Here is a 19463-nt window from a genome sequence, read left to right on the forward strand (position 1 = left end):
TATTTTTGATACAGACAGAGACAGAGCATGAGAGGGGCAGGGGCAGAGCGAGAAGGAGACACAGAACCGGAAGCAGGCTCCAGGCTCTGAGCTAGCTGTCAGCACAGAGCCTGACGTGGGGCTCGAACCCACGAATGTGAGATCTGACCTGAGCCGAAGCCGGAGGCTTAACCGACTGAGCCACCCAGGCGCCCCAATTTTCTCAGGTTTTTTAAAGCATTGCTTTAGGGAGAAATTCTAATTCTCCCATTGAAATATGCAAAGCTCTAAAGGATGGAAAATCAAAATGCCTCAGTGGTTTCTCTAGACTACCTGAAGCTACTGGCATGTAAGCTATCTATCCATTCACCCATCCATGCCTCTATCTAGCTATCTACCCATCCATCCATTAACCCACCCATCCACTCACACATCCATGCACCCATCTATCCATGCACCTATCCATCTGCCCACCCAACCATCTACCCCTTTGGTCATTATTTCTACTTCTTTTTTTTTTTTTAATGCTTGTTTGTTTGTTTATTGAGAGAGAATATGAGAAAAGGAAGGACAGAGGGAGAAGGAGAGAGAGAATCCCAAGCAGGCCAGTGCAGAGCTCAATGCAGGGCTCAAACTTATAAACCATGAGATCATGTCCTGACCCGAAATCAAGAGTCAGATGCTTAAACCGACTGAGGTGCCCCTATTTCAACTTCTTTTAAGCACCTGCTGTATTGACCATGTTTCTACCTTTTGTCAACTGAGGCTTTAACATCTGCCCCACATGTACATCAGACACACATTGTTCTGGACAAGCTGATCACCTTGCCTCAGCGTCTCTCTCCCTTGATGTCTCCCGGAACCTTGGGAGGAGTCCTCCTGCTAAGGGTATGCTTTTCAAACACAAAGAAGCCAATCCAGAGTCTATACACCCAGCTGCCTCCCTTATTGGATTCACACTTGGGCCACTATCTGCCACCCTTTCGCCCCAGGGCCAGATGCTAGGCTACTAGGAACAGCCCCTCTATTCCACTGTCCTCTGAAATTATTTCAGTGAGCCAATCCTAAACCTGCTCACTCTCCTCACTCATTCCTCCCTGTGGAAACCACAGTAAAGTCCCTTGCCCATGTTCTTCCCTTACTCCCTCCACCTCCTGACCAACACTGGTGCTTCTGCATGTGGCCCACCATGGCGTAGTGGCCCTCTTCTCATGGGAAGTGTGAGTAGCGAACTCTTTTCCATGGCAGTCCTTTCCTGTCTGTTGGCTTTTGGCCTACCAGAATAATATTCAAACCTATTAAAATGTGCTAGGCACTGCCATGTGAAAATGAGCAAAACAGAGTCCCTGCTCTAAGGATCCTTACGTTTGCATGTCAACACAGACAAGCAAACACAGATTGACAGCACAGTGCAGGAAACACGAATGTGCCATAAAAGCCAAGGGAAGGGAGCTGGAACGGATGGTTTGGAGCTGGATCTTGAAGGATGAGAAGGGGAAAAGCCCCCATAGACGCACAGAGCTGGGACAGGTATGGTGGAGGCAAGAGTAGTTTGGTGTGGCTGGAATGCAGGGTGGGGGATGTCAGGGAGGGTCAGGACAGAGATTTTAGATGGTCTCAAATGCTGTGCCCAGGATTGTGGACATTGGTTTTTGAGTGATGAGGAGCCAGCCCAAGCTTACAAGCAGGTGACTTGATGAAATGCCGTGTGAGACTAGAGTCAGTGAGAGCAGGCATGGGCTCTCCTATGTTGCCCATCAGGGACTTGAGGGTAAGCAAAGTGGTGGTGGGGAGAAGGATCCAAGAATTGTTTTGGAGGCTTGGAAACCCAGCCTTGGTGAGTGCATGTGGGGAGTCTTGAGCATTTGTGTGTGGCCCACAGGGTGGGTGATATGATTCTGTGAAGGGAGATGGACCTGCCGGGGGATAGAATGGATGGGACAGGACAAAGGAAGGGCAGAGTTTTACCTGTTTGTAGAACCTTTAGGCGGAACCTGAGTTAGGGGCGATTTTGGAGTGTGGTGTAGTTCCTCACTGACCCTCAGCTGGAAATGAGGTTGACTTCAGAGAGAGAAGAGCACAGAGACCTGGGGAAGCCAGTGGTGATCCTTCTGGGGTTATCCCCAATCTATTCACTTCCTTCTCTCAGCTTCCCTCCCTGGCCTCTCCCTTACTACCGAGTGTCTCACACCACACGTGGACAAATGCATGAGCAAGCATGCCCCTGCGTGGGATCAAGGTGGTGTCAACTGGAGTTTTTTGGGAGGTGAGGTAAGAAGTACAGGGGGGAGAGGTACAAGCACCCAGGGAGATGCCCATACTCCATGAAACTGGAAGTGGGATAAGGCAGAAGAAAGGGCTTAACTTTAAAGAGAGGAAGGGGGCCTCCTCTTCTCGATACTCAGAGAGCAGGTGAGAAGGGGCAAGGGGAAATACTAGCTCCTGAATCTCTGTGAGTCTGGAGGGAAATGGAGACTGAAATGTAGGCACTGAGGATGTGTTAGTGGCTCTTGGAAGAACAGGAAAGACACTGCATAGACAGTTGCATGTTCTGGGTGAGCCCCACTGCACACCTGCTGGGCCCTGAAGCCCAATGGCTGTGCAGAGGCCCAGAGGTGAGTGCCACAGGCTTGGTCCTCATGGAGCAGATGGCCCGGTGGTTAAACCTGCAGCCTCATCCTGGCTGTACAAGAAAGCCCAATGGAGGAAGTGCAACCATGGCCATGAGCCTGAGCCCCAAGGGACCAAGACCAGCTTCTCAGACCATATGGCATTTGAGGTTGTCTTAAAGGATGTGTAAGAGGCCAACAGGCTGACAAGGAAGATGGATCCTTAGGTTGCAAATATGGCCAGCAGAAACCTCGAACCCCATCAGGAGGAAAAAGAAAATGAACCAAGTGGTGGCGGTTGGGAATGAGAACAGTTTTAAAATAGTGCCTGTGGCTGTTTCTCCATCTTGGAAAATGGAGACCTTCCCAGTGTGTGAACAGTGATGAGCATGTTTCTAATTATCACATTGAGGCTTTGATCTGTTTTAATTATTTGTTTTTCCTGCAAATACAAATTTGAGTCACTGGTGCTGCGCTTAGCCAGCTGCTCCACTTGGAGGTGCTTTGGAAGTGGGTCATGAATGGTTCCCAGATGAAATACAAATGACCTGCCTTTCTCTATGGCCTCACAAATATAGAGGTCCTACTAAGTGCTAAGTGATGGGAAGTGCAGCAATGAAGTGCCTGAATTCCAGTGCCTGAAATTGCCTCCAATGGTCTGACTCTCTTTCCCCAGGAGAGGATTCTGGAGGACGAGAGAAGAAAATAGTATAAAAATTCTGATTAATTTAGAACACAATCTACAGAAATATGAACACTTTGCAGGTGTGTCAAACCCAGAGATTTATTAATTAAAAAAAAAAGCTTTCTGGGTAGGTCCCTTAGGATTCAGGACATTAGCTCCGTATTTGAAACTTCTGCATCTTTAGTGTAAAATCTTCAGCAATAATTAGATGAAAATGTAGTATGGCCCACCCTGCTGATTGACTGAGGCTGGGAGGCAGAGTCACACAAAAAGTATTTTAAAATACAGGCGTGTGAAGTTTAGAATAAAAAAGGTTTATTGAGCCATATTGTACATATCATATAATTTATCCATTTCAAGTGCAAGATTCAATGATTTTTTTTAAGTAACTTTACCAAGTTGTGTGATCATCACTGTAAATCACATTTAGAACATTTCTGTCACTCTAATAAGATCTCTTATGCACATTACTGCTAATCCCCATTTCTCCCTCCCTGCTCTCTAGGCAATCAGTAATCTACTTTGTCTCTCTAGATTTGCCTTTTTCTGCACTTTTTTTTTTTAGAGAGAGAGAATGAGCACAAGTGGCGGAGGAGCAGGGGCAGAGGGAGAGCGAGAGATTCTCAGGCAGACTCCACACGCAGCAAAGAGCCCAATGTGGGGCTCCATCTCACAACCGTGAGGTCATGACCTGAGCTGAAATCCAGAGTTGGTTGCTTAACTGACTGAGCCACCCAGACACCCCTTCCAGACATTATTTATAAATGGAATCATATAATATGTTGTCTGTTGTGTCTGGCTTTATTCACATAGCAAAACACGTCTGAGGTCCATCCAAGTCTCATTGTGTAGTTGTAGTCTGTTTCCTTTCACTGCTGAAGAATATTCCATTGTATGGACATACCACATTCTATTTACCCATTCACTGGTCGATGTTTGAATTGTTTCCAGTTTTGGTCTGTTATGAATCATGCAGCTCTGTTTGTGTGGGAGGAAGACTAAAAATTTGGAATAAAAAAATGTCTGCCCTCGTTCTCAGTTATCCAGAATGCTATATCAGCCCAAGAAAAAGGTTTTATGGTTTCATCATGTGAGTTCCAGAGCCTCGTCTGGAGAGAAATGCAGGGGAGTCCTGGAGGCAGAGTATGACTGTTAAGTTGAGGTTGCACTAGCAGATGCTTTGGAGTATAAACATGTAATTCCTGAGTCTCTGAATCTACCCCTAAAAAGTGAAAAAAACCAACATGCTAAGAAAGAAGAGACAATGAAACCACATAAAAGGCTCAACTGAAACCACGCAAGGCCAAAAAAAAAAAAAGTGCAGAAGACAACAATAGGAACAGAGAACAAGGGCAGCAAATAGAAAACAGTGACAAATATGATAGATATTACTCTCAATCAGTAACTAGTCTACATCAGCGGTCTAAATGCATCAGTTTAAGGGCAGAGATTACTAGAGTAGATCAAAACACAAGACTCAACTCTATGTTGCCTACAAGAAGCTCACATTAAACACATACAGATTAGGAATAAGGAAATGAAGAAATACTACACACTAACACCATTCAAAAGAAAACAAGTAGCTGTATTAATTTCTGAGAGAACAAATTTCAAAGTGAGGAAAGTTGTCAGGAATAAGAAGGGATCTCACATAATGATAAAAAAAATCTCAGTTCTACAAGAATACATGAGAATCCAAATGCTTTTCCTCAAATTTTAGATCCTCTAATAGGGCCAGACATAATAGAATCTAATCCAAATCCCTTTTGTTGCAGATGGGGAAACTGAGGCTGATGGAGGACAAGTGACTCTCTGCAGGTTACACACAGTATCTATGACCTTTGGACACTCACTCCAAGCACTTAAAATTGTTGTTTCATTACTTCCTTATGCAAACCAGATGCACATGCATGTGTTTATAGGGCATTAATCAATAATGGGCTAACTCTGGTCTGAAGTAAGAAAGAAAGGAAGCAGGAATGTATGGCTGTCTTGACAAATTTTATGTTTCAGTATAATATAATTAAATATAAATTTAATTTACAAGTATATCTCTTATTCCTTATTGCCTTGAAAATGCAATAAAAAGGGAAAGAAATTTCTGTGGAGATAAATGAGGGTAAATTGAATGAAATAGGATAAAGGGAGAAAACAGGCATATTCCAAAAGGTACTGTGAATAACACTTCCCTTGCCTTATAGATATTATTATCCCCATTTGTTCAAAGCCCTCATTCATCCTTTGCACTGGCCACTCCAGCGAGGGCCTCAAAAAATCATTTAATTATATGAGGTGGGGATTATTATCCATTTCCAGAAGATTAAAATGAGGCTCAGGAGATTTAAGTGATTTGCATGAGGTTCAAAGACTGGCAAGTGACAGACTCATCTTGGAACTCATTATGTGAAAACTGTATGGAACAGAAAGAAAGGCTTCTTCCTGAAGGAAAGGCTATGAGTTGGTCACCTGCGAAGGAAAGCATCTGAGCCTTCCCTGGATAAAGGAAGTGTAGGGTCGTCATCTCTCTCCTGACAATAGAAGTGTCTTTTTTTGTGAAGGAGAGTCACCAGGTGGTGGTTCATTGTGATCTGCTGGTACTGTCTGAAGGAGCCCTGGGACCACAGTGCCAGTTGTGATCTGAGAACGAAAAGGACCCCGGACACCTAGGACGCAGTGTAGCAGACCTGAATCTTATGCCCGGGACCCAGATTTTGTGACCAGTTGGCCATTTCTCTCCAGCCTGGCTGAGGGGGCTGTGGGCTCCAAAGCTGGGGGCAGTTCTCACTGAACTGATTGGAGCTGGACTCTGAATTTTTGGTATCTCCCACCCCCAACTTTTTGTTTTTCTGGATTTTCTTTTTTTTTTAATACTTTTTAAACATTTATTTATTTTTGAGAGAGACAGAGACAGAGTTCAAGCTGGGGAGTGGCAGAGAGAGAGGGAAACACAGAATCCAAAGCAGGCTCCAGGCTCTGAGCTGTCAGCAAAGGGCCTGATGCAGGACTTGAAGTCATGAACTGCGAGATTATGACCTGAGCTGAAGTCAGCTGCTTAACCAACTGAACCATGCAGGCACCCTCTCTGGATTTTCTTTTAATACAATTTCAATCCTGGCAGGATTAAGCAGGTAAAAACCGCTTGTCCATCTCTTTAGGGGCATCCTAAAGATGGGAGAAGTAGAGGCTGGGTGGCCTGGTGGTTCCAGGAGTCTGTATCTTGTTATGCCTTTGACCTGATATGATGCAGGACTCTGTCTAGTGGTCTTTCTGGAGACTTTACTCCCTTGCTTGCACCCCTGGGCTGAGTCACTTATTGGATATGCCAACTGGGACTCTTCCTCCCTGGAGAGGGTTGGTGAAGTCATCTACGAGTGTCTAGACCTGGGGTCAGCCAACCTTTTCTGTAAATGGCCAGATAGTAAATATTTTAGGCTTTACAGGTCATACAATCTCAGTCATTCTCCTGAATGCTGCCACTAAAGTGGGAAAACAGCTACAGACAACAGTCAATGAATGGGCATGGCTGTGTTCCAATAAAACTTTATTTATCAAAAAGAGTGATAGGCCAGATTTGACCCCCAGGTATTGTTGGCCAACCTTGGTCAAGAAGGTGGACTAGCTGGGAAGGATCCTTTCACAATGTATTCATATATCAAATCATCACCAAGTACAACTTTAAATATTTTACAATTTTATTTATCACTTATACCTCAGTAAAGCTGGAAAAGTTTTTAAAAAGAAGGTGGAATAGCCACAGTATTCCCATGAGTACCATTGTCCAGATAGAAAAGACGTCTCAGACTAATCGAAGACCTGGATTTTGTACAGTCAAGAGCTTTGCATGCCAGCCTGCTCTCCTCAGGCCCAGGGGCAATGTCTGTCTAGCTCAGAAGGCTGGGGAACCTTGTTTCAGAGCACTGTATTTAAGGAGCCATGAACGGGAGTATGGGCCTGGATAGTATAAGTCAAGATGTCCAGCTCGTCCAGCTTGTTCTCCACAGCTTGCCAGCTGGGCCTGGGCCAGGGCTGGGGCTGCATTCAGAGGCCAATAAACTTTCCAGAGACATGTTTTGCCAACAGACCTATCCCTAGTACACGTTGTTCCCATTACACCAGCCCATCATGGTGTGCTCTTGGAAAACGTCCAGAGTTTGAATCTACCTTGGGTCAGGCCAATTCCCAGTCACAGAGGGGCCACAAAGAGGTGTGGGACAAGAGCCCTGATGACCAGGGGAGCCAGGCATGTCCAGAGACCCAGCACACAAGGTAGAAGTGGGCAGGCACCTAGCAGAGCCGCTACGGCATGGGGAGAGCAGAGGAGGAAGAGCTTACTCTAGCTGGGACACTAGCTTTGTGGAGGACCTTCAAAGATAGGCTGTGTTTAAACACAGGAGGACAGGGGGTGGGAGAGTGTGAACATGCTTTGCTAACAGCTAGTGGTTTCATCTGGCTTTGAGGTATTAAGGCAGATCACGTTTTCCCAAGGTGGTCCCAACAGCATCTTCCATGCCCCATGTTCTTTGAAGTGTGTGGCGGTGCTCTGCATGTAGCCACTGGAATTCTGTATAAATGACTGTGCCAGATTTCCAAGGCTAGACCATAAATGGAGTTGCAGTTCCAGCCCTGTGAGTGGGAACACTCACAGAGGGAGCCCCAATTCCGCATTAAGAAGTCCTACCCCCACCCCTCCCGAGCATGAGGAAGCCAGCAAACATAGAGCAGCTGCAACTAGATGGTCTGGCAGTCAGTCCTGACCTCCTGCCGGCCCATTCAGATGCATCCAACCTCTGTCTTCCCAGGAGATGCCCCAAACATGGTGGAGTAGAGGTAAGCCATCCTTGAATGTCCTTCCTGATTCCTGACCCACAGAATCCGTGGGAGTGTCAAAGGATTGTTGTTTGCCCCTCTGAGGTGAGGATGGTTGTTCCATGGATTGTGAAACTGGGACATGAGTGTGGGAAAACTGCTTGGCACAGGATCTTGCTTCTGTGACCCTGAAGCCAAGTCTGGTGTCAGGGCTGGAACTTAGAACAGGCAGCAGAGACCCACTGGAAGGTCTGCTGGAGGGAATAGCTTACTTCAGGCTGTGCTTTTAGGAGAAAAATCTGCAGCAAAATCCAAGAGAGTGGTGGGTGGAGGCTGGAAAGTGGGGGTGTAGAAACTCGCCAAGCCCTTTTCTGACTGATGTAGAAGAGACACGGGCTCGGGTAAACAGAGCCACGGGGACCATCAGGAGGGGCCAGTGCACATGGCACTGCAGTGAAAGGTTAGACAGTTCTTCTTCGTCCTCCACGGCTCCCTGCCCCATCCAAGATAACAGAGCACATGCAGGGGTGCTTTGGAACCCAGCTGGCACAGTCTTAGAAAAGCAGCGTTTCGGGTTAGAATAGGCCCAAGGTTCCTCACCAGCTAGTGGAGTAATAAAACACAGGGCTGGGTTCCGGTGAGATGGTGTGATGTGTGGCTGCCTAGGGCACCAAGGAAAAACTGATGTGGATCCCAAGTGGTCATTGGCTTTGATGTGTGAGGGACTAAAGGACCAATGGCTGTGACAGATCTGGAAGACAGGCAGCAAGCTTCCTCAACACACTAAAGTTAAGATTGGTCTGCTTTAGAGCCTACCCTTGTGGGATGTCACTGTGGGGTTGCTGTACAAAGCCACCCTATTGTGAATGTGTCTTTCATGGAGGTTCTGCCTTTTCTTCCACAGTCCAGTTGAAGTTCATCATTCAGATGCTTTAGTATCTTAAATTCATATTATAGTGTTCATGACTGACACATGAGCATTTCCTGAGTGAGAATTATGAAGCAAAGAGTAGGGGCCACATGCAAATACTGGATTTCTGAAAGAGGCAGAGTGGGAGAGAGAGAACAGGATGCAGAAAGTGGGGACGGGCAGTCAGAGCTCATTGACTGCAAGCTTGTATTTAGGTCTGGGTTTGCCTACAACTAGAGCTCTTCCACCAAAACAATGCCTTGTTAATGGCCATTGTTGGTTCTTAACTTGGTAAGTATCAGTTCTGACTTGATGAATATCAGTTCTAACTTGTCAGACATCTATTGGTCAAATGTGCATTATGACTTGTTGGGCATCTGTTCTGATGGGCAGTTGTGAAGGTCATTCAAGGAGGCTGGATTCTAGCACCAGCAATAATTCCTGGCCCCAAGTGTGGAAGAGAAACACAGGTTGACCAGGAAGGCTATGGTGCTCAGAGCCTTAGTTCCTGATGACCTTCCACCTGCAACCTGTGGGTTCTCCGTGACCCATTTCTTCTGGGAACTCTCTTCCTCTCTCCTGTTGTCCTCAGTAGCACTCACTTCTCTCTCTTCTCTTAGACACTGTGGCAGACACTGTGGTGTCCTACTCAAGTCTCCTCAGCCCTCAGCCTTCTCACATACCCCAGAAGCCCACTTCCAACTGCAAGTGCGGATTCTGCCTTCCTCTGGCCACCACAGCCAGACCATACTGGCACCCTGATCTTGGACTTCCAGCCTTCAAATAGTGAGAAATAAATTTCTGTTATTGATAAGCACCTGCTCCTGGGGGCAGACTGAAGTACTTGGCTGTCAGTTTCCCCCCAGGAGCAGCCCTCAATCACTGATGGAAGGGATAAATGCCCCGGATTCTTTGCTTCTTGATCGGGATATCTCAGAGGTGTGGTTTACGCCATTGCCCAAAGCTCCCCTGCAGGCATGAGCCCCGCTGCCTGCATGGATAAGCCTGCCCTTCCCTTCCCTTCCCTGCGCTCCTACAGTGCCTCCTGACATTGCCATCCTTGCCTCACGCTCTTTTTTGGAGGCTCCCAAACCCAGACATTTTCTCAAGGACCCCATGCTTCAGGGAAACAGAAGGCAAATGGTGTACAGGCAATGCCTGCTGTTTTCTCTATAACAGGATGCTTTTCTTAAGCCAGGGAGCAAGAAAGGGAAGGATGCCTTCTTAGCTCTCAGAGGGAAAAAACAAGGTGAAAGTCAAACACAAACTAAAAACACAAGAGATGGTCCTGTCCCAAATTCAGTCAGGGCTGAGGTCAGCCACTCCTAGACTTTCTTGTTAGGCAAGCCAATAAAGCCTGTTGGTGTGTGTGTGCTTCTTAACCAGGGCTGGGGTTGTAACACCTGCAACCACAACAAGCCTCATTGAGGAGGAACCTTCCCTGGTCATGTTATGCAATGGTCTGAATGTTTGTGTCATCCCCCAAATTCATATGTTGAGATCCTAACCCCGCAGTGTGATGGTATCAGGCGGTGGGCCTGTGGGAGGTGATAAGGTCATGAGGGTGGGGCCCTCACAATTATGTTTCATGTCCTTTTAAAAGAGACCCCAGAGGACTTCCTCCCCCTTCCACCATGTGAGGACACAGTGAGAAGTTGGCCATCCACACCCTGGAAGAGGGGTCTCAACAGAACCTGACCATACCTGGACCCTGAACTTGGACTCCTAGCCTTCAAACCGTGAGAAAGAGATTTTTGTTGTTTATGTATGTCACATATGTCCTGTCTATTATCTGAGAATCTCTAATGCAAAGTTAAAAAAAAATTCTCCTTTTTCAACACTTAACAGCACTCCTCTGTAGTCATGTATTTATCCCATCTTTGAAGACATTGCTTTTTCAGCTGCTAGTGTGAGGTGCTCAGCCCTTTGCATCCTCAGAGAGGATCTCTTTCAAGCTTTGCTCCCTCTAATGATTGGACAACATTAAAGTAAGTTCTAAGTATCTGGCGTGAACGCACCTTGGCAGGTGCCTCGGGTCCCCGGGGCGGACCGCTGTCCGGCGGCCATGCTGTTAGCCGTGGACGTGAGCAAGCACACGCTCTGTGGAGAGCGCCGCTGCGCTTTGTGGAATCTGCTTTTGATGGAGACAAAGGAGCTCGGCTTCAATTTGCTTCTTTCAATCTCCCTGGGGCTTTGAAGTCAGAACTAGAAGCGGTGAGGGCGGGGGAAAAATAGGGCTCCAAGGTTAGGAAATACATGCAGATCTGAACTGTTCCTCCATGAATTTGGAAACCCGTCTGAAAAACAGCATCTGACTGTTTAGTAGGAATTCAGTATAATTTTCTTTTGATAACTCCCTTTGAGGGCATTGTGTCATGTCAAGGGTGCAGGAGACAGTAAAGCAAAGGCCATTCTTGTTAGCATCAACAGACACTTTGGAGGGACGAGAATGTGTGTGGAGAGCGCATGTCTATGCACAGCTCATTCTAGAAACTTCCATGTCAGTGGTTAAAAGAATGTTCCTCAAAGTTCTGTTCCTTTCTCTTCCGCTGAGTCGTGATGCAGGCTTCTCCCCCAGCACAGCTGAAACCAGCAATGAACCCTCTCTCCTCACTCTGCTTCCCTTTCCTTTATTTTCCCTTCCTCTTTCTTCTCCCGCCGTTCCTTTTCCATCCCCCCTCTGGATGCATTTCCTGGCGCTGCTGTAACAAAATATCACAGACTGGGTGGCTTAAACAACAGAAACTTATTTCTTACAGTTCTGGAATCTGAATGTCCAAGATCAAGCTGTCGATCGGGTCGGTGTCTCCTGAGGCCTCTTCTTGGCTTGTGGATGGCCATCTTCTTACAGTGTCCTCTCTGGGTCTTTCCTCTGTCCCCGTGCATCCTGCTATGTCGTCCTCTTCGTGTAAGGACATCAGTCCTACTGGACTAGGGCATACCCTTGTGACTTCCTTTAACCCTAATTACCTTTAAAAATGTTCTATCTCTAAATATGTTTTGAGGTGCTGGCAGTTAGGGCTCTAATATATACATTTTCAGGGGACACAATTTAACCCATAACACCCTCTCCTCCACTTTTGTCCTCAGAAATGGTCTTGCTGAATCAGGTGACACGGGTTCAAACCTTAGTTGTACCATTTATAAGCTAAATGACCCGATGATTCACTTGACCTCTCTGCACTTCAGTTTATTATCTGTAAAATGGGAACACTAATACTTCATGACGGGTTGTTAGGATTAAAGGAGGTAGTGTGTGTAGAGAGCCTGCCCCGTGCCAGGCATGGGAGCCCACACTAGATATCGGTGGCCTCTTTGTCCACCCCACCCCCACTTCCCGTGCTGTGTCTCAGCCAGGATAAATGACTATATCTGTAGAAGGTGTTGCTAAATGCCCTTCGGAGTGTCCCCAAAAAGGTCAGAAACCTGGCGTTCCCGATGAAAAGCTTGGCTCTCGAGCCCCACTCCCAGACACCAGGAGCAGGGCATGGAAATCAGACGCCTCGTGTGTTTGGGATGTATTACCAGGTTGGGGACCCCTGCCCTGGAAGTCACTGTTCTTCTAGATACAGGTACAAGGGTATAGTCCATGGCTTGAAAATTCTCACCCACATTAGCTTCTGCGGTGTTGTTGTTTTAAACAGATCATTATATCAAAGATGTTTTTCTCTCCTGCACATGCATGTATCTTTTTAATGGAGTCAGCTACCTCAGTTTCCTCTGGAAACTGGGAACGGCCCTGGTCTAGAGATCCAGATGGAATCAAGTTCCATTTCAACTGCCTTGGGGTTCAAGGCTGCCCTTCCCCAGGCTCTGCTGGGCCCACCCTTGTGCAGGTGACCTTTTCTCAGCAGCTCAGTGCCCTGACCTCCTGCACCTGTCTCCGTGCTCTCTGGTCGGTCCACTGGGCAGGCAGGGCTGCTGGCTGACCATGGTGGTTCTCAGGTCAGAGTTAACAGATGCAGTTTGCTCTCTCTGGGCCAGGAGATACAAATCAAAGTGTTCCTGAAAATGTAAAGGCAAACCTGGACGAACTGAAAGATTACACAGAAGAAATCAAGAGGTATAGGGTGTAGACACAGCAGGCAATTTAAGGGGAAGAATTTCCCATCATTCATGGTGGGAATGTCAGTAGATATGTCTAAAGCTGATAAGACATGGAGGTACAGTGGCCCTGTTATCTGCATATTTGTTATGCAGGTCTCCATGGTTCTGAGGTTGTACAGAGAATTAAAAGTGGTCGAAATATGCATGTATTTAAAAATTATATGAATATTGATACATTAATTCCCATGGCCACTCTCCCTTTTAAACATTTATTTATTTATTTATTTTAAATGTTTTATTTATTTTTGAGAAAGAGAGAAAGAGAGTGTGCACATATATGCATGAGTGAAGGAGGGGCAGAGAGAGAGGGAGAGAGTGGGCCCAAACGGGCTCCACACTGTTAGCACAGAGCCTAATGCAGGGCGTGAACTTATGAACCATGAGATTGTGACCTGAGCTGAAGTCGGGCACTTAGCTGACTGAGCCACCCAGGTGCCCCTAGACTCAGCCAAAGACAAATGAGGGCCTGGCAGGATGAGGCGGGCTAAGAACTGTGAAGGGAAAACCCGACCAGAATGGCTACAGTACAGTCACCCCAAAATGAATTTTAATATCTCAGGAGAAGGAGAAGTACTTGGGAACATTTATGAAATCTTTGAATGCTCTTGGCAAAAACGACTATCCTCTGATTGAACCGTGAAAGTCGAATATGAATCAAAGGAGTTTATATCCTGCTCTTGTACAATTTTGTTTGAAAAATGACTCCCCAAACCCTTTAAATGCTTGATTTTTTTCTTTACTCTTTCTAAGAACCAGGGCCCAGCTGCCATTATAACGTAAGTTTTATTAAATCAAAACACATTTAGTTTTATAATTTTAGTTTCAGTTTTCAAGATAATCTCCTCATCACCATTTACTGCGAAATTTTGATCTCTGTTTCAAATGGATTCCCTTTAAGTGGCTTTTTTTTCTGGGCCAACTGCTGGATAATGAGGATTCTGTCTCAGTATATGATTTAGAGGGATGATCGTCACCAACCATTTCCAACAGAAACAGTGAAGATAGGGGACGGCTCTGCAAAATGGGGTTCAGGAACAGAGAGATGAGAAGTGCTTTTATTTTTGATTGCATATGTTTCTGTAATGTTCCATCGTATTTCAGTGTATTGTATTTCACTGAGACATATATGCCATTCAAATTTTGCTTTCTTCTTATTTGATAAGAAAATTTTCAGTGATATAATTGGTAAAAACGGCCATGATACGGGGTCTAATGTGGGTCCCTGGATATGAGTTTCTGGTAGTTCCTTTTGGGGTCCTGTCCTTACGCCCTTGACACTTAGTGTTCCTGCCCAGCTCATGTGGGCAGCTTCCCGCCATGTGCACCTGTTCTCTGCCCGAGGCTGCCCTGTTTGCTAGTCCACAGGCTGAATATGCAGGTGGGCTGGTGTCCTGAGAGCAGTCCTCGCAGTGAAGGGATGGGGGCCCGAAGATAAATATCCGGGCTCCTGCCTGGGGGATGGGGCCACTCTGAACTATGCTTCACGTGAGCCCCAGAGGCCCCCAGCTACAGCGAGCCCCCGGTGGCCATCTGCTCATTAACACTCTCTCCCCTCCCTTCCCCACTCCACTAATGGTGGGGATCACCTCCCAAGTTACCTTTTTTTTTTTTAAGTTTACTTCTTTATTTTGGGAGAGACAGAGAGGCAAAGGGAGAGGAGAGAGAGAGAATCTCAAGGAGGCTCCACACTGTCAACACAGAGCCTGACTTGGGGCTCAATCCCAAAATGCGAGATCATGACCTGAGCCCAAATCAAGAGTCGGACGCTCAACTGACTGAGCCACCCAGGCGTCCCGCAAGTTTCCTTCTTTTTTTTTTCCCCCAAGTTTACTTCTTGCACTTGAATCCTTGTCTCAGAGTCTGTTTTGGGGGAAGACGGCCCAAGACATACATTCTTGTGTGTATATTGGGAAGACTAACTGTCTTTCTCCTTTGAGCAGGGGAAGTCAGGTGAGGATGTTCTGAAAGGTGAGCATTTTTGAGAGGAGACAATAGAGAGAAGAATCCTTCCCAGAGCTAGGTCCCATCCCCCAGGCTCTCATGGGGTAGAAAGGCTAGCATGATGCTTGCCAGTGCCCCTCACTCCTTTGTTAGACGGGCTAGTAGAATATCAGCACTAGTAGGGAAGGGCCCCTTCAGTCTTTCCAAGTCTGCGACAGCCTGGAGCCCATTGCTGCTGATAGGAGTCAGGAGCACAGAGCCCATGCTTTGATGGGCACAGAGCCAATGCTCCATGCTCCAGAGCGAATCTACAGCAGGACTGAGAACAGACCCCCAGCCCACCTTCCAGATCCACTACTGCCCCACCCAGGAGTGAAACATTGCTCATGTTCTTGCAAAGCCCTTCCCAAATACGTGCAAAAGAACCACACGCAAACCCAGCTACTCAGACCCTGTTTTTCTGAAGAAGCAACAGGATTTTAGAAATAAATAGACTGATTTTGTTGGTGACTTTGTAGACCAGTAGAATGCAGTGGAATTATCCCTAATCCTGGGCACAGTGCTTAAAAGACTGCAAGCTTCCACTTGCTCTCTCTTGGGACGCTCTCCCTGGTGCTCTGAGATGCCTAGCGTGGTCCAGCCCAAGTTCCAAACCCACAGAATTGTGAAATCTAAGAAAATGGTTGTTTAGGCCCTAAGTGTGGGGCGTTTTGCAATAGATAACTGACATCAGTATGTTGGATCAAAGCAATGACATTTAGAATCCATTCTTATTAATATTCTGTAAATAGTGCTCTGTATAGCAAAAATATATGTGGAACTATAATCTCTTTAGACATATTTTTAAAAATCGTTATACTTCCTGGTTGAAAATCTGCAGACTTCTACTAATTTAATGGATCTGAATAACAATTCTCAGCTATTTGTGTGATACATTGATTACATTAATGGTCCCACATTTGCATGTTTTCCCAGGGTCCATGCCTTTTGATACTCCCCATTCACAACAATGACCCTGGATTTGGCCATGTGTCATGGGCTATATTGCGACCCCCTCCCCCAAATTCATATGTTGAAGTCTTAACCCTTAGTACCTCAGAATGTGGCTATATTTGGAGATACAGACTTTGAAGAAGTAAGTTAAAATGAGGTCATTAGGGTGGGCCCTAATGCAGTAGGACTGGTGTCCTTATAAGGTGAAGAAATTAGGACCCCTTGGAGGGAAGACCATGTGAAGACACAGGTAGAAGACAGCTACCCAGAAGCCAAGGAGAGAGACCTCAGAAGGAGCAATTGTGCCAACACCTTGATCTTAGACTTCTAGCCTCTGGAATAGTGAGGAAATCTATTTCTGCTTTTCAGCCACCCAATCTGTGGTATGTTGTTATGACAGCCATAGCAAACTAATACACCATGTGACTCGCTTTCACCAATGGGACAGTAGCAATCTTCATGCAGACAGAAGATTGAAAAGGTTTTTGTGAGTCTATTCTTCCTCTCTCTCTATCTTTTTTTAAAGGTTATTTACTTATTTGGGGGAAGAGGGGCAGAGAGAGAATCCCAAGCAGGCTTAGCACTGTCAACACAGAGCCTGATGTGGGGCTTGAACTCACGAAGTATGAGATCATGACCTGAGCTGAAATCAAGAGACAAATGCTCAACTGACTGAGCCACCCAGGCACCCCTCTGCTTCTTCTTCTTTGACCCTGGTGACTACTTAGAGAACATGCCGAGGCTAACCCCTTGGAAGGCCGTGAGACACAGGTGGAAAAGAGCCAAGGCCTCCCAGCTGAGGCCAGGCTGGACCAACCAGCCCACAGCTGACCTGACTGACCACACACACATAAGCAAGTCCAGCTAGAACAGCCTTGTCTGCTCAGATTAGTAGAACCACCCAGATGACCCAGTGATTTGGGAGAAATGGTAAGTGGATGGTGTTTGGAAACACAGTTTTGGGGTGACTTATTACTCAACCTTACTGTGGCCATATCCTCATTCGGGGCCATTCCACCTGCTTAGTGTCACCTCATCCTCCTCTCTACTACCTTTATCATCAGAACAAAATTTAAAATCAAAGCCAAGCCTCTACAGGTGGTCCTCTGCTGGGCTGCCCCAACCTGTCACCGCTGTGTTGGCTTCCGGAAATGTCCCACTTTGTTTTCAAACCTAAGTCTGGTCCTCTCCAAACACCCCTCCCTATCCTTCTGCATTAGTTCCCTATTGCTGCTTTAACAGTTACTACACATTTAGTGGCTTAAAACAACACAAAATTATTCTCTCTCAGGTCTGGAGGTTCAAAGTCTAAACTCAAGATGAGAGCAAGTCTGTGCTCCTTTGGGAGGCTTTAGGGGAAGAGTCCAGTGCCTGGCTTAGCCAGCTTCTAGAGGCCACCACATTCATTCCCCAGCTTGTGGCCTATCTACAAATACATCCCTCTGCCTTCTGCCTCTGTCTTCACATATTTTTCTGACTCTGATGCTCTATGCTGGCCTCTTCTGAGGCCCCTTGTAATGACATATGGTTTACTTGGGTTCCAGGATAATCTCCCCACATCAAGATCCTTAATCCCATCTTCAAGGTCCATGTAAGGCAACATATTCACAGGCTTCAGGGGTTAGGATGTGGGTATATTTGGGGGCCTTTATTCAGCCTACCTATTTTTCTACCAGATAGCATTGCCCTGTCTGTCCTCCAAACTGCTGGAGTCCAGCTCCAGCAGGTCCAGGGCTCCCTGAAGGATGGACTGTGTCGGCAAAAGTGAGTGAGAGAGCCTTGGCTTTCTGCTCTCCAGGCAGGCATCTCTACTCTGACCCGAGGGTCAGCTTTATTTATTGAAAAAATGTATGGGGTACAAAGCAGAAGTTGCAATTGCCTTAGACAATGATTTCTGATGACAAATTCTTTGATATGTAAAAATTTCCCAGAACATAGATTGGTAGAAGATTCATGCATAACCTATATCAATAGAGACTGAAGTAGGTGACTAGATGTTTATCATATGGGGAAGGAAGGGATCTTTACCATTCAAATACAAGGCCAAGTTTTTAGCACAGCAAAGGCAAGAGTTAGGTCTTTGTGAGCAGGGATCAATAGCCTGTTTTCAAGGGGAAGAAAAACAGGTTTTCTCAGGAAATGTAACATTTGTTCCTATAATCACAAAAGAAGAAACTCCTATAACAAGTTTTTTCACAAGGTACAATTCACATATTTTTAAAATAAGAAGGCAACTCACTCCTGATAGCAGTCAGTCAGGCGCCTTGGGAGTCGGTGCTCAAGCAGAAACTGAGTGGGGGTTGAGTGGGTGTAGACGCTGGTCACCATCTGATGGTGGGAGGCCTTGCAAACCTGCCTTACTTCAGAGATGGCTCCCAGCACCAAACATTCTCTAAATCTCAAAAAATCCTCATGTTGTACTTGATAAACAAAGTAGGATTGTTTAGAAGTCTGTACCTGCTATCAGACATGAACCCCACAAAAAAAGAGATTTTGTGCATTATTCATTTTTGCATCAGTAGGACTTAGCATAGACCCTGACCCAGGGTAGGGCTCCATGTAACATCTTCATGTAACCTACACCCTCTTGTGTGTAATTGTGTCCAAGAAGCAAGTGCAGGGGCTCCTGGGTGGCTCAGTCAGTTAAATGTCCAACTTCAGCTCAGGTCATGATCTCACAGTTGGTTCATGGGTTTGAGCCCTGATCTGGGCCCTGTGCTGACAGCTCAGAGCCTGCAGCTTTCATTGAATTCTGTCTCCCTCTCTCTCTCCCCCTCCCCTGTTCACACTCTGGTTTTCTCTCTCTCTCTCTCTTTCTCTAAAATATAGACATTAAAAGGAAATTTTTAAAAAAAGAAGCACGTGTAGCAATGCATCTTTGTAAATAGACATATACACATACAATGTATTTGAATGTAGTGCTTTTCAGGGAATGAGGAGAAACTTGTATTGAATGAATGGTACTGATATATTTAATCACCAAGATCAAAGGAGACTTCCCTAAGGCATTTGTTTTATACTTCCCTTTTGTTCCATCATTGAGTGACTCAGCCCACACAACTACACACCGTGGATTCTCTCATGCACTTTCCACAGCATCCCTGGGGAGGAAGCAAATGCTTTCATCCTTTTCACTGAAAGAGTGGGAAGTGAGGCTCAAGGCCTCAGAAAGGCTGGACAAGTTGCAGAGGTGTAAATAGAGAGCAAAGGGGCTGCCTCCCAGACCAGCGCTTGCCCCAAAGCAAGGGTGAATGATGAGCATGCAGCAATTCATACAGGTGTATGCAGCTTGGGGAGGAATTATTCCTTTGGCAGGAAATTTGCAATGCTGGGTCTTCGTTCACAGGGAGAAGAGATGAAAATCAAAGAAAAGATGTTCTCTGCTTTGCAGCTAGATGGGAGGAAGGGTATGTGTGTGTGTGTGTGTGTGTGT

This window comes from Suricata suricatta, chromosome 13 (genome assembly GCF_006229205.1).
Source record: "Suricata suricatta isolate VVHF042 chromosome 13, meerkat_22Aug2017_6uvM2_HiC, whole genome shotgun sequence".
NCBI lineage: Eukaryota > Metazoa > Chordata > Mammalia > Carnivora > Herpestidae > Suricata > Suricata suricatta.